The sequence below is a fragment of the Apodemus sylvaticus genome, chromosome 7, assembly GCF_947179515.1.
Source record: "Apodemus sylvaticus chromosome 7, mApoSyl1.1, whole genome shotgun sequence".
Classification (NCBI taxonomy): domain Eukaryota; kingdom Metazoa; phylum Chordata; class Mammalia; order Rodentia; family Muridae; genus Apodemus; species Apodemus sylvaticus.
The window spans coordinates 98,359,570-98,372,824 of NC_067478.1; the positions used below are offsets into that span (position 1 = coordinate 98,359,570).

Sequence of the window (13,255 nt, forward strand, 5' to 3'; positions counted from 1 at the left end):
CTCCTGCCTTGAGTTTCTGCCCAGTGGTAACCTGTAAATGTAATAAACGTGTTCCAGAACTGATGTGCGTGACCTGTCTCACCTTGGGGTGCACTCTGCCATATCAGGATGCCGTAAGATGGCCTCCCCTAGACCCTGGTGCCATGGTGTTGGAAATACCGCATGTTCTTGTCTTTGCCTATTTCCAAAGTTGCTTTTGGTTAATGATTTATCACAGCAGCCAAGAGGCAACCTAGAACACCGTCTAAGAACCCTCAAAGGAGCCTTCACTGGGGGCAAGTCTGCTCTTACTTGGATCTCAGACTTCCAGCTTGCAGAACCATGAGAATAAGTTTCTCTTGTTTCCAAGTTACACTGTGTGCTAGTTTGTCTCCAATTGCTGTGAGGAAATACCCTGACAGAAGTAATTTAGGGACAAAAAGAATTATTTTTTCTCCCAAACTTCAGGTTGCAGTCCATGATTCCACGGATGCCAAAGCAGGAGGAACTTGAAGCAGCTAAGTCACATTCCCAGCAGAGGAGGGAAAACGGCACATATCCCTGCTTGCCAGGTCTTAGCTCCCTCTTTCCATTTCATTCCGATCAGGACCCAGCTAGGCAATTGTGCAGCCCACATTCAGGGTAAGTGTTGCTATCTAATTTACCGTAATTAAAAAAAGATTCCTCATAAGTATGCACATCGGCGGCCAAGCCAATCTAGACAATTCTCCACGGAGACTCGAGGTTATGTCAAGTTGAGGATAACAACTAACTTCATACCCATTATGAGTTTTCGTTGTGTTTTAGACTTAACAGTACCTATTTTGTATACAAAGGGAGCGGAGCCTGATGGGAAGAGCGATTGTTTTGGTTGTGAAAATGCTGTCACTCTGGATCACTACTGAGCCCTCTTTCTTAAATTTGGCTCCCCTCCCTCCCCAGCCATCTCCCCCCCATCCCCCCACCCCCATGCTGACTAGCTATTTGTTCTTTGGCAAGTTAATTATGTCCACGAACCTCAGCTTCTTCCTCTGTATTATTATTTATTATTAACATCACCTTTGATTAACAAATGATAATTGCATATGTGAATACATTTATGTAATATGCAATATATGTATGTGGTATAAAATATGGAATGTGTAGGTTAGGCTGATCAACACACCCACTGATCTAAGGGTTTTTGTTGCAGAAACCTAAATGAACTAAAAACACATTCTCTAGCCCCGTTAGCAAAGGCCCTCACTCAAAAATGAGAGTTGGGTTGACCACCTCCCTCTAGGATTTAGCCGTGTGACCCTGGAAAGGTTTTTCTAATCTCTGACATGTCATCTTTCCACTTATAAAGTGGAATTATAATAGAACCTATCATTTAGGGATGCTATCAGGATCACATGTAGGAACTTATACTGAGGGTTAAGCTGATACTCACAATAGAAAGGCAAATTGGTGTCATTGTTGTGATGGAATCAGAAACCTTGCATGTATGATCTGGGCATTTTTATTTGGATGTACTGCTTGGAAGATTCTGATTTGCACCCAAAGTTCAGCACCATATCTTTACCAGGGCTCATAATATTACAGAAACTGAGGAAACACATATCAATCATGGGGAAGTGTTTAAGGTCTTGGTTAACCAGGGCAAGCAAAGATTCTCAGCATTTAATTCTCATTTAGGCTGAATTTTTTAAAGTGATCTCACCAATCTCCTTGCTGAATCTCTAAGAGATAGCTTTGGGTTTCATTTCCTGCCTAGATACTACCTTCTCTTCCTGTGGAAACTTGTATGATTACGGAGTGCCTAAGAAATAGGGAGGGGGGAAACAGGAGTGGGCTACTTGCCAACTGTAGAGCCAGTTAGGGGGTCCATTACCCCTGTAGCTCTCAGGGGTTGTTGAAAAAGCTCCAGAATTTACAAAGATGGGACAAAAAGTAATGACTTTTGTTGAACAATAACCCATTCCATTCACCTAAAGCGATGAAGAAACAGTCTTACATTTGGGCACAGGAAAATGTGTTGGTAATTTAGGCTGCCAAGTTTCAACTCTTTTCAGCAACTCAGCTCATTTTCTTGCGGACTGACATTCATTCTGAGGGTTAAGCACACTGCTGTTTTCTATCGGCTGAAGGTTTGCTTTTACTAATTTCATCTGTGTTGGCAGTGAGGTCTTTCATCAGAGAAACAAAAGACAACGTTCTTGGTCACAGACACATAGATCTGTCCATGTTGCTGTAGTGACAATGCTCTGTTTGGATCTCGAATGGGTTGACGTCTGTTGAGAGTCTCCTAGGAGTGATAGGCTCTGAGGACAGTCTCAGAGTCACATCTCCTAGTCCAACAAATTCAGGCAGCTGCTGTCCATCCTAGGAAGTGCTCAGGTGACTAGGAAACATTTTGAACAAGACACTTCAATTCACCAATAGCTTTGCATCTTTGTGTCCAATTTATTTCACAGAAAGATACCACTTTGGAAGAAATATCAAAAGAACAAAGGTCTGAAAAACTCCAGGATGGAGAACAAAATATCTCAAAGAATAACTTTGAAAGCTGAGAGTCACAGTTAAAAAACAAAACAAAACAAAATCCAACAACCCCAGAAGGTAGCACTAATGAATTCAATCAAAGTGAAGTCTTTTTCTATTTCCTTGAATTCTACACAAACAATTTCCACCTCACGAGTATCTTTCAGAAGTACTGTGCATACGTGGCTGGATGTTAAGCTGTTCCACAAACATTTTGGATCAAAACTGCCTGCCTAGGAGTGTCTGCCGCAAGAGCAATAACATGGCGTTGGAAAGCGCCGGTTCGCTCACATACACGCTTGCACACATTGCCTCTGCATCTAATGGAGTTCCGCAGAAGAGAATTGCCTGGAAAATGGGTTTTTAAAGGGTGAACTTTTGACTTGCAATGCAAGGTGGAAGGAAGAATGGCAGAGAGGAGAGAGAGATGGGCAGCCTCTGCAGAAACGATTTTCCCTGGAGCCGAACCTGGAATGACTCCTACTTTGCTGTGATGGCCTTAGCAAACAATCGAGCCTCTGCTTCTCTTCCACACAGTCTCTCTTCAAGGCCACTCAGTTGTACTGGTACCTGGGTTCTGAGACCCATTTTTGGATATCATGGATATTTATAGCCTCTCTCTCTCTCTCTCTCTCTCTCTCTCTCTCTCTCTCTCTCTCTCTCTCTGTGTGTGTGTGTGTGTGTGTCTGTCTGTCTGTCTGTCTCTTCTTTGGGGAGGACCAGGGTAGTCCTCTGAATGCTGTTCAGACCTAAGCAGTTGGTATTTTCCAGTTTGAAGCCCCAGCAGCCTGGAGAGAATTTCCATGACTCATAGTGCCAGGACAGAACTGTATGGCCATACTCTTTAGAATCTGAAACGACATGGAATTTTTGTCTCTAAACAACTTGAGCACTTTCTGAGAGGCTGATGGCTGAGCCTGAGTTTTGGTCAGCTTAGGATGCTGTGATCAAATGTTATAAATGGCAGAACTTTAGTTATGAGAATTCTGGAGACCGAAAAGTCCAAGATCGCGAGGAAAGAGTGGGATCTGGACTTGATGAGGACCGATGGTGACTTCTAGCTGTGACATCACCTGATGAAATGCCAGAACACATCTCTGGCATGGACAGTGTTGGCTTAGGTTGAATTTGTTCACGAAGGGCCCGTGTGTCAGTGGTTTTATGTCCAAAGTAGCACTGGTGGGAAGTGATGGCATATTTAAGAGGTGGGGCTTGGTGGGTGCTGGGTAGGTCATTGGGGACCCTATCCTTGGAAGAGATTACAGTAGCTCATGTGAAAATTCATGGGGAGTGCTCACTAGAGGGTTGCTTCAAAGGCATGTGTATGGTACCACCCTGCTATCTTTACCATCTTGTCCTGGGATGTGATCATTGTTCTCACATACATTCTTCTCACAAGATCTGCCATGCTGTAATATAGCCAAGAGGCCCCTCAACAGAACTGAGCCACTATGCCGACAGATTCCCCAAACTGTGAGTGAAACAAACCTTTTTCTTCATAATTATCTTGTCTCCTTATTTTTGTAATAGTAACAGAAAGCTGATAAACATGAGCAGCCCTCCTACTCGTGAAGATTTTCTCCTCAGGACCCAGTTGCCTCTATGCCTTGTCTGTTACCATTATGTCAGAGGCAAGGGATTCAACACTAGAGCTTTGTGGAAACATAAACACAGACTGTAGCACCTTGGCCTTGGGAAGAAGCTGCACTATTATCTCCAGAGTGCTTTTTCCTTCAGTGTGACTGAGCATCCAGGCTCAGAGACTGTCCCTTAAAGACAAGGCCCTCCTTTGACGGCATCCAGCATAGTATGGTGGCCTTTGCTGTCTCAAATCTCTGATGAACTGTTGGCAGGCCATTCATTTTTAATAACAATGTAATCGCCCTCAGTGCCTTACCTGGTCTTTTAACTTTCACTTCCATTTTACTTACACTGCAGCAAAGAATTATTCCTCTGGTACTGGGGTGTGTGGACTGGGAGAATGAGAAGAGTCTTCAGGGATAGCCTCATTTCTCATTCACCAGCACTTCCCATCCCAACCGCTGGCAAAAGTGTTGACACTTTTTTGTTGATCAGCTAAGCAGGCAGTGTCTACCTTTCAGCTTGACTGCCCCTGCTTTCCCTGTCGCCCTGGGATGCAAACCTTCCTCTTGCTTTTTTGAACAGGAATTCCACTTTTTGGCTGAGAAAGGGAGTGGCTACACCCATTGTACAGATGAAAAGATAAGGGCCTTAAGACCTAAGCTCCCTGTCTTGAGTTCTCTTCTTCCCAGGCTGCTTCACATGGCTTACCTCCTTTTTCTTTCCTTGGATGGTCACCTCCTCTCCCTCTGAGGGTGTCTTTCTGCTGTTCACCCCACCTATTAAACCATGAACATGGTCCCCAGTCCTTGCATTCCTTTAGGAAATTCTTGTAATATTTCAGTGCATGTTTAAGGGCTTTGCTAAGCATGGGCAGTAAGATTTTAACTCCTGGTTTGGAAGCAATACATCTTTCCAAGCACACAGCCTCGCATCTCTGCAGTGCATGCTGGATGCTTGCTCTCCGAGAGCGGTTCACTCATTCAACCTCTCCCATGAGTCAGATTGCGCAGCCAGCCAGCAAATGTTGGAGGGCTCCTGGGCTTTCTTCTCTTCTCCATTGATATTTTTCTCCAAAGGTAAAGGCATACGATTCCAAGGCTGCAAATACCACTGAGATACAGATGGTTTTTAAAATTATAAATTTGGCCCCGACCTATCCCCTCAGCTCCAGATTTGTGGATTCAACTGATTTCTAGAAAATCTCTCTCTCTCTCTCTCTCTCTCTCTCTCTCTCTCTCTCTCTCTCTCTTCCTCCTCCTCCTCTCTCCTTTTTCCCCTCTTCCCTTTTCTCTCTGTGTGAATGTGTGCCTATCTTTCTCTGTTTCTGTTTCTCTGTCTCTGTGTTTGTCTGTCTCTGTCTGTTTCTCTCTGTCTGTCTCTGTCTCTGTCTCTGTCTCTGTCTCTCTGTCTCTCTCTCTCTCTCTCTGTGTGTGTGTGTGTGTGTGTGTGTCTTATTGCTGCTGGAAACTGTAACACATCAAAAAGACACTGGTAACCCTACTGGGCTGTCTCTCACAGTCTTCAATAAGTCAGTGTGTTTAAATATGATCCCTCTAGCTATTCAAGTCCCTTGTCTAAAAGACTCTTGGTGTCTTTCTTATCTTCTTCCACCACATTCAATAAGCTGCAAATCCCGCTGTCCCTTCCTCCCAAAAACATTCAGAGTTGGTTTTCTCCACCGCCTCCATTCTATGTTAGGTCACTTCAGTTCTTGCCTCAGTTCCTACTTTAATCCTTTCAAACGTCTCTCTGATATTTTTTGACTTCTCCAAAAACTACATGGCCATATAACTAGCAATGCAATGCTCCAAAAAATAAACAAATATCCCAAGCATTGTACAAATTCAATGTCCATTTGTAGCAAAAGCTGTTAAGTGATTTGTGATAGAAGACTTTTAAAAAAAAATGTAATAAAAGAAAAACCCAGAGCTAACATCACACACACATAAGCAGGAGGCTGAAGACTTTTGTCCTAAGGCTGGAAGGAGATGAAGATGTCAGCTCCCATTCAGGGTGGTTCTGTGAGCCCTAGCTAGTGCAGTAAGACAATACAGATCGGGAAGAGAAATTAAAATTATCCTTCTTCACAGATGACATGATTGTTTATATAGAACACCCTCAAATAGTTCACCAAAATTTCTTGGTATAGTACAGGAAGATTAAAAATGAATATTCAGAAGTTTTGTTTTCTGTTACTGTGTTTTTTTAGATTTTAACTTAAATTGTTATTAATGTTATTATTATTTGGGCTTGTGTGTTTGATGTGTGTGACTGAAGATGTGCATGCTGCTGGCTATGGGCGGAGGGTATGAAGATCAGAGGATAATTTTAGGCAATCAATTCTCCTCTTCAAGGTGGGAACAAAAACTAATAACCCCAAGGGAAGAAAGACATGAAAGCAGAGCTGTAGGAACTGGAGAAGAAATCCATGTTCATAGATTGGAAGACTCAATGTTGTTATGTTATCAATTATTTTTTCAACTGATCTACAGAGTCAATATGACCACAGCAGAAATCCAAGCAAATTGTTTTATAGATATTGGCAGAGTAAGTATAAATATTTTTATGGAAAGAGAAAGGCCCTGGAGTAGTCAGCAAACACCAAGGAAGAACCAAACTGGAAGACTCACATGATCTGATTTCAAGGCCCAGTATAAGTTACAAGAACCAAGACAGCATAGTGCTGGTGAACTATTAAACAAGTAGATGAGTGGAACAGGTTGGAGAGCCTAGAAATACACATAGACAGGTGACATCAACTGATTTAAAAGTAAAGGTACAAGGCAATTCAGTGAAAAAAAGACAGTATTGTCAATAAAAACAATTAGCCATGTAAATGAAAAAAGAAAATAAATGCAATTCATATGGTGCATAAAAACTAACTCATGATATATTTTAGAGATACACATAAAACTTTGAAAAGAAAAATAGAGGGAAATAAAGTCTGTGTGGCCTTGGTTTTGGGAATGGGATTTTTAAACATAAAAGCCGTGTTCCTTAAGACTAAAAGTTGCCAACTTAGATGTTATTAAAATAAACTCTCTTTTTTTGTTGAAGAAACTCTTGAGAGTGTCAGTCTTCAGAAAAGATAGACCACTGACTTAGGGAAAATATTGATAAATCACATATCAGTAAAGAAACATACAGAGAAATATACAGAGAACTCTTCAAAATTCAACAGTGGGAAAACAAGCTGTCCTATCTGAAAATGAAGAAAAGATACAAGTGATATAAAGAGATGGCAAAGAAGCATGACAAAAGATGCTTCCTATCACTTGTAACCAGGGAAATGCAAGTTAAAAGAACACTGAGATACCTTGGCACACATATTATAGTGGCTGCAATCCAAAGAGCTCATGGCATCCACAAGGCAAGCAACTCTCCTTACTGCTGGTGGGAAGGCACCATATCAGAGCCACTGTGCAGGCTAGGCATTGTCTTACCATGAGGCCAAGCACTCACTCTCCTGCGTATCTGCCCAGCTGGCTTGAGAGCTCATGTATACACTCAATCTTTTTGTGAAGCTTTCTAGTGACTGTACTTTTATCTATCAAAACCACAAAGCCACAAAAGTGCCCCTCAAAGCCAGATGAATAAGGGTGGGCAAAACTACCATGGAGCAAGGAAAAAAGAAAGAGCTAGCAGGTCACAACAAGGATAACTCCATTGTAAAATGATATATGCCAATCTGAAAAAAGACCGCATATAGTACAATTCCATCTGTATAATACAGGAGAAAGTCCAGCTGTAAAGAGCTGGTGGTCATTGCTAGGGGTATGGGCAGGGAGGGGAATAAATAGGTGAAGAACTGATGAATATAGAATAGATGAACAAATGCACACACACACACACACACACACACACACACACAGTATATGTCCTTCCTTTTGTGCATGGAACTATGAGGATACAATGAATAATTAAAACAGCCCTATAATACTTGAGGACTTGGTTATCTAGTTAGATAAATGAAAAAAAATATTTTCTTGATTTATACAACCAATTCTTCCTTTGACTTGTTATCCCTCCAAACTAACACAAAGCCACTGACTAACCCATCAACTATTTCTCGCACTTCTAGTTGAATAATGCCATAATTGCTTTGTGTTAAATTTCAAATGATAAAAAGCCAATTATTAGTAGTTTGCCCTTTCTCAAATTATATAAAGTAGTATAATAAGACAAGATTCTCCTTGCCCCCTTTGTGTCTGGGATAAAAAATTAGAGGAATAAATGGCTTACATCTTACTGATGAACTGTCTACTGATAAAACCAGGGAGAGGAGGCATCATTGTCCTCGGTTAGGTACCCACTGATGGTTCCAATAGATAATTTCAATCCAGTGGTCACCCAGGTTGTCACAAAGCCAAAGCAAAATCCATGGATCTAGGAAAGATACTGGTAGAGATGAAACAGAATACACTGCATATGTATATAAAATGATCAAAATTAATCAATTTTTAAGAAAGGAAAGAAATAGTATTTGGAAAGGCAGAAGGGAAGGATTCCAAGGTTTAGATAGTTGTAGAACTGGATCTGGAAAGGTAGGCAATATGTTGTAGCCAGCTTGCTGAGACAGAGGGCCCGAGGAAAGCAGAAGACCCAGACAGAGGAAGTTCAAGGTAACAAGGCCACAGCTGGCTGGGAAAGGCACGGAGTTGATTGGTCAGTGAGAGACTGTGCTGTGTGGGCAGAATCCAAGCCAGTTCCATCTGTTATCTGCCCTGGACAGACAGCTTGCAGGCAGAATTTGGGTTCTGGCAAACTGCAAGAGAAAAATTTATGAATAGACCTTTAACTCTGGTCACTTTTGAGCCCAGAAGCTCTGGAAATTAGATCCAGATGGATGGTATTTTGATAGCTTCTCCTGACCAAGGAATTTATGCTAATTCTCAGGCACCAACGGGGCGAAGGGAGCAGGGAAAGGAAGGAGTCTATAATTGCTTCTTTCCATGTTTCCAAGGCTCATCTGTATTTCCATTTCATTGCCCACCTTTGGGATTGGCTCAGAAACTGAAGAGGGAAAAATAAATGGGAGCCCAGAGCCTCACCCATCATGAACACTCTGAGGACAGTCCCGGAGCAAAGCAGAGGGGCGTTAGAATCTCCACAGTCCAAGGAGAGTCCTGTGAGTATATGGATAGAAGTGGGATGTGCCAAAAACCTTTTCTCTAAATCCTTTTTAAAAAAAGCTCTGTTTATTATTATATCTAAGTACACTGTAGCTGTGTTGAGACACACCAGAAGAGGGCATCAGATCTCATTACGGATGGTGGTGAGCCACCATGTGGTTGCTGGGGTTTGAACTTAGAACCTTCGGAAGAGCAGTCAATACCCTTAACCACTGAGCCATCTCTTTAGCCCAGTTCTGCCCACAGAAGCATTTAAATAAGCTTGAGACAGTAGACTGTGTTTTCCCTTGCTCTTTCATTTTTCCCTTTCTAGCATAAGAGTCTGGAGGGAAGTGATCTCAGTATACACCTGCAGGTTCTGTCTGTGTAAGGTCTTCTCTGCAAATGAGGCTACTTCTGGCCATGGCCCTCCCATTACCTTTGTGATATTGAGTGAACTCTTAGCTCTGGCTGAGCTTGAAGTATTTTTAGTTGGAGACTAGAGATTTACATGAGAAGACTAGAAGGTCACATGGTTCTGTTGGAATGTTCCAGAAAGAAGAACAATTTGTTGTTGTTGTTGTTATGTTTTTTAGGGCCGGGGATCATCAGGATCTCATGCCTGGGAGGCAATCACTCTACCACTGAGCTACACTCCCAGTCCAGGAGCAATTTGCTTTTGAGGAGTGTTTTGGGAATTTTGTAGCTTAGAAGAGACTTCAAAGACTTTATGTCTACCTTTATGTCAGATTTATCCCTGTGTTAGTTTGGGCTGAAATAGCAAAATACCTTAAACTGGGTGATTTATTGCTCACAGTTCTGAAGGCCAAGATCAAGGAGCAAGCAGATTTGGTGTCTGCTAAAGGCTTGCTGCTCATTCGTGGTGCTTTTTATGTGTCCTCAAGTGGTAGAAGGAGCAAACCCACTTCCTCGGGCCTCTTTCACAAGAGAGATTTTCTCATTCAAGAGAGCAGAGACCTGCTCACCTACCATGTGCTCTGTTTCTTAATACGACGACATCAGGGATTAGGTTTCAATGTACACATTTTGGAGGGGGACTCAGACATTCAGATCAAAGCAATCCTCAGGTGTATCTCATGGTGATTGGAGTTTTGAGGGCAACAAGATCTCAAGTCAGGTTTTCGAGCACTTACTGGATGCATGTGAAAAATCTTGGCTACTCAGTCCTGAGTCCATCAAAGATATTCAAACAAAAGAGCATCATAAGAAGGGGGGCTTGAGACAGTTTAAGTGTGAGGAAGGCTGTTGTTCAGCTCACTTAAAGAGACAGAGCTTCAAACTGCCAGGTTCTACTTGGAGTCAAGACAATGTTGCCCAACGCATGCTCTCTTTCGTAACCCAAAGAAACCTATCCTCTGATACAGACATTTACCTAGAAGCCCTGCTACTACTGCCTAAGGACTCATTAGGACCTATTAATTTCTTCTCCAGGTTTCACTATCAAGGCACCTGAAGGAGTTAGTAGGGAAGCCATCAGGGGATTTGCAATTCACTCTTTCTTAGGGACTAATTTTACCTTTTGCCTAATCGACGGTCATAGGTAATGGGTTCCAAGGAACTGATGTGATTTATCTGCACACTCATTCAGTGTCCTAAGCTGTGCTGGAATGGAAATGTGCCTGCCCCCTTATTGAGATGCCTAGAGAAGATGGCAGAGTATGTGACCTCTACCCAAAAACTAAAAGCGACCTGAAGGGACGTGCTGTGAACCCGTAAACACATGAAGGGTCAACCTTATCTGAAAAGGAGGTACGCCTGGTTCTACTGGGCTACTTTCTAGGTCAGTGATTATAGAAGACCCTCACACTGAGGCCTCAAATCTGCCCAGGCCCCATTCTAACCGTCTCTTTGATTCTCAGAGGGACTGATATCAACAGTCTCCCCGCTGGCTTCGTTTATCTGTTGAACGCATCATCCTAGTATCGTAGACTTTATTTACACACTAGTCTCATATTATCAAGTCCAACTGAGCCAATGAGCTGACCTTTTGTGTTCAAGTCTTTTGAAATGGATTTCTGCTGTTCACAGCACTCAGCATGCTTGAGCTAATGGGCCAGACCTTCCTTGTTTTGCTCTGTGATTATGCACTGAGCGTGTTATTAATTAAGGCTCTATTCTATATTTTAACAGCCTACCATTTTGGACTGAGGTTATGACAAAAACATTCCACATAGGCTTACATCTGCTTTCATATGGGGGTGAGGGCTGGAGTGGAATCTCAGAAAGGGGAGTCTGCTGTGATGGGATTGAAGACTGCAGGGAGCAGTGTTAGACAATTCTTCTGTATCCGGGGGCCTGGGAGTGATAGGGACAAAGGAGGTTAATCAGTAAGTAATATGGGGGGCACCCCAATGCCTCCCATCTGTCTTTGTCGCTCTCAAGAACAAAGAGCTTGCCTCCTGGATGGCTGGAAACTGGCCTGGTGGAGGTAGAGCATTAAAAAGAAATGAAGTAACAGGTCAACTCATGAAAGGTTTTGTAAGCCAAGCGTAGGAGTTTGAACTTTATTCTGTGGGCGACGGGAAGCTGTTTGAAGCAGGAAAACGGTCACTTCAGCAGCTGTCTGGGTAATGCATTAATGAGGGGTGATTGGAAGTCCAGAGACCACTCAGGAATCCATAACAGTAATCCTAGACAAGGAGAGGAAATGATTCAGGAGGCAGGGTCAACCTAACATTTTGATCGACAGACAGAAAGAGGAGGTGATCTTATTATCCATGCTTTAGGTTTGAGGACTGGAGGTGAATTGACTTTATTTATTAATTAATATTTTCCCCCTTATTTATTAATTAATATGTGGGGATCCAGCAAGTTGAAGAGGCTGCAGAAGGGGAAGGGAAGGCAAGTTTATGGACTACTATACTGAAATGGTTTATCTAAATAATTGTGACCCCAGGGGAGACCAGACTAGAGACTGTCCACCGGTTATCAGAATCCAGCCCAAAGTCTCCCAGACTGGGAAGCACAGGACCCCAAGGAATGCATACCCAAGAAGCAGGAGGGGTAGCGAGGCACCTCCTGGTGGGAAATGGCACTGCTGATGTCCTGCAGTGAATTCTGTTACAGACATGCTGACAGAAGAGGGCCCTTTCTCCTCCTCTCTGAGCCCCTTTACTCCCCCAGACAAGTGGGTTGGCTCTAGAAAATGTCCTCACCACAGCTTCTGTGTTTCCTCAAACTTGTACATGAAGGTGTACAGCTGTGTATTAGGGACAGGCGCTGGGATTCTCTAAAGACTGAAGAGCCAGCTATGTCCCTTTGAATGGAACAATTCTGTAATATACATGGTCTTTCATAACTTTTATAGATTTATCTGATCTGAAATACATATACATATGCACATACACATACATATGTATATATATGTATGTATATATGTGTGTATATATATATATATATATATATATAAAATCAGGAGCAAAGATACTGGCAGTGTGCAGAGTAATGAGTCCTTTCTAATATTGTCCTAATTCCCCTCATTTACAGATAAGAGACAAGGTAAGAGAAGATAAATGCCCAAGGCCCCAGGGAGAGCAGGAGGCAGCACTGGACAACACATCCAACTCTGTCTCCCTGTGGATATTCATGGATTCTCTTGGACAAAGTTCTACAAGATGGTCGGACTGACTGAGGGGTGGTGCCAACCTAGCCTTTGACTTGGGCTCCTTGGAGTCATTTACCTAGTGATCAGAGTCAATGTCCCTCTTCTATACTATGTGTGGACAGTGTCTGAGTCTTTACGCATCTGAGCCTCTAGGGGTGTTCTGGGCTATACAATTAAAGGTATTGTCGCCACCAAGTCCTGCACTGTCCCTTAGACATGGAGTGATGATCTATCTCCCCAGATGCCTTCCATCTCATAGAGCTTTTGGATAGGGGCGGGGCACTCTGTCTACCATGGGAACTTATCATCTCATTATAAAGGATAAGGCATATTTTTTCAGTATGGTTATATGTGGTAATGAAGCATGCAGAAAACCACACAAGATAGATGGCAGCTCTCACTAGTGAAGCCGAAAACTTGGTTAACTTAATAG

The 13,255-nt window shown here is 42.6% G+C and overlaps 1 long non-coding RNA gene across 1 annotated transcript in view; it reads left to right on the forward strand.

Annotated features, from left to right (window-relative positions):
- LOC127689263 (uncharacterized) overlaps positions 1-13,010 on the forward strand; it is a 129,240-nt gene extending 116,230 nt beyond the window's left edge. Inside the window, exons 7-8 of the long non-coding RNA XR_007978870.1 lie at positions 448-621; positions 12,705-13,010. This is a non-coding gene — a long non-coding RNA (uncharacterized LOC127689263). The remainder of the gene's footprint in view (positions 1-447; positions 622-12,704) is intronic.
- The last annotated feature ends 245 nt before the right edge of the window (positions 13,011-13,255 follow it).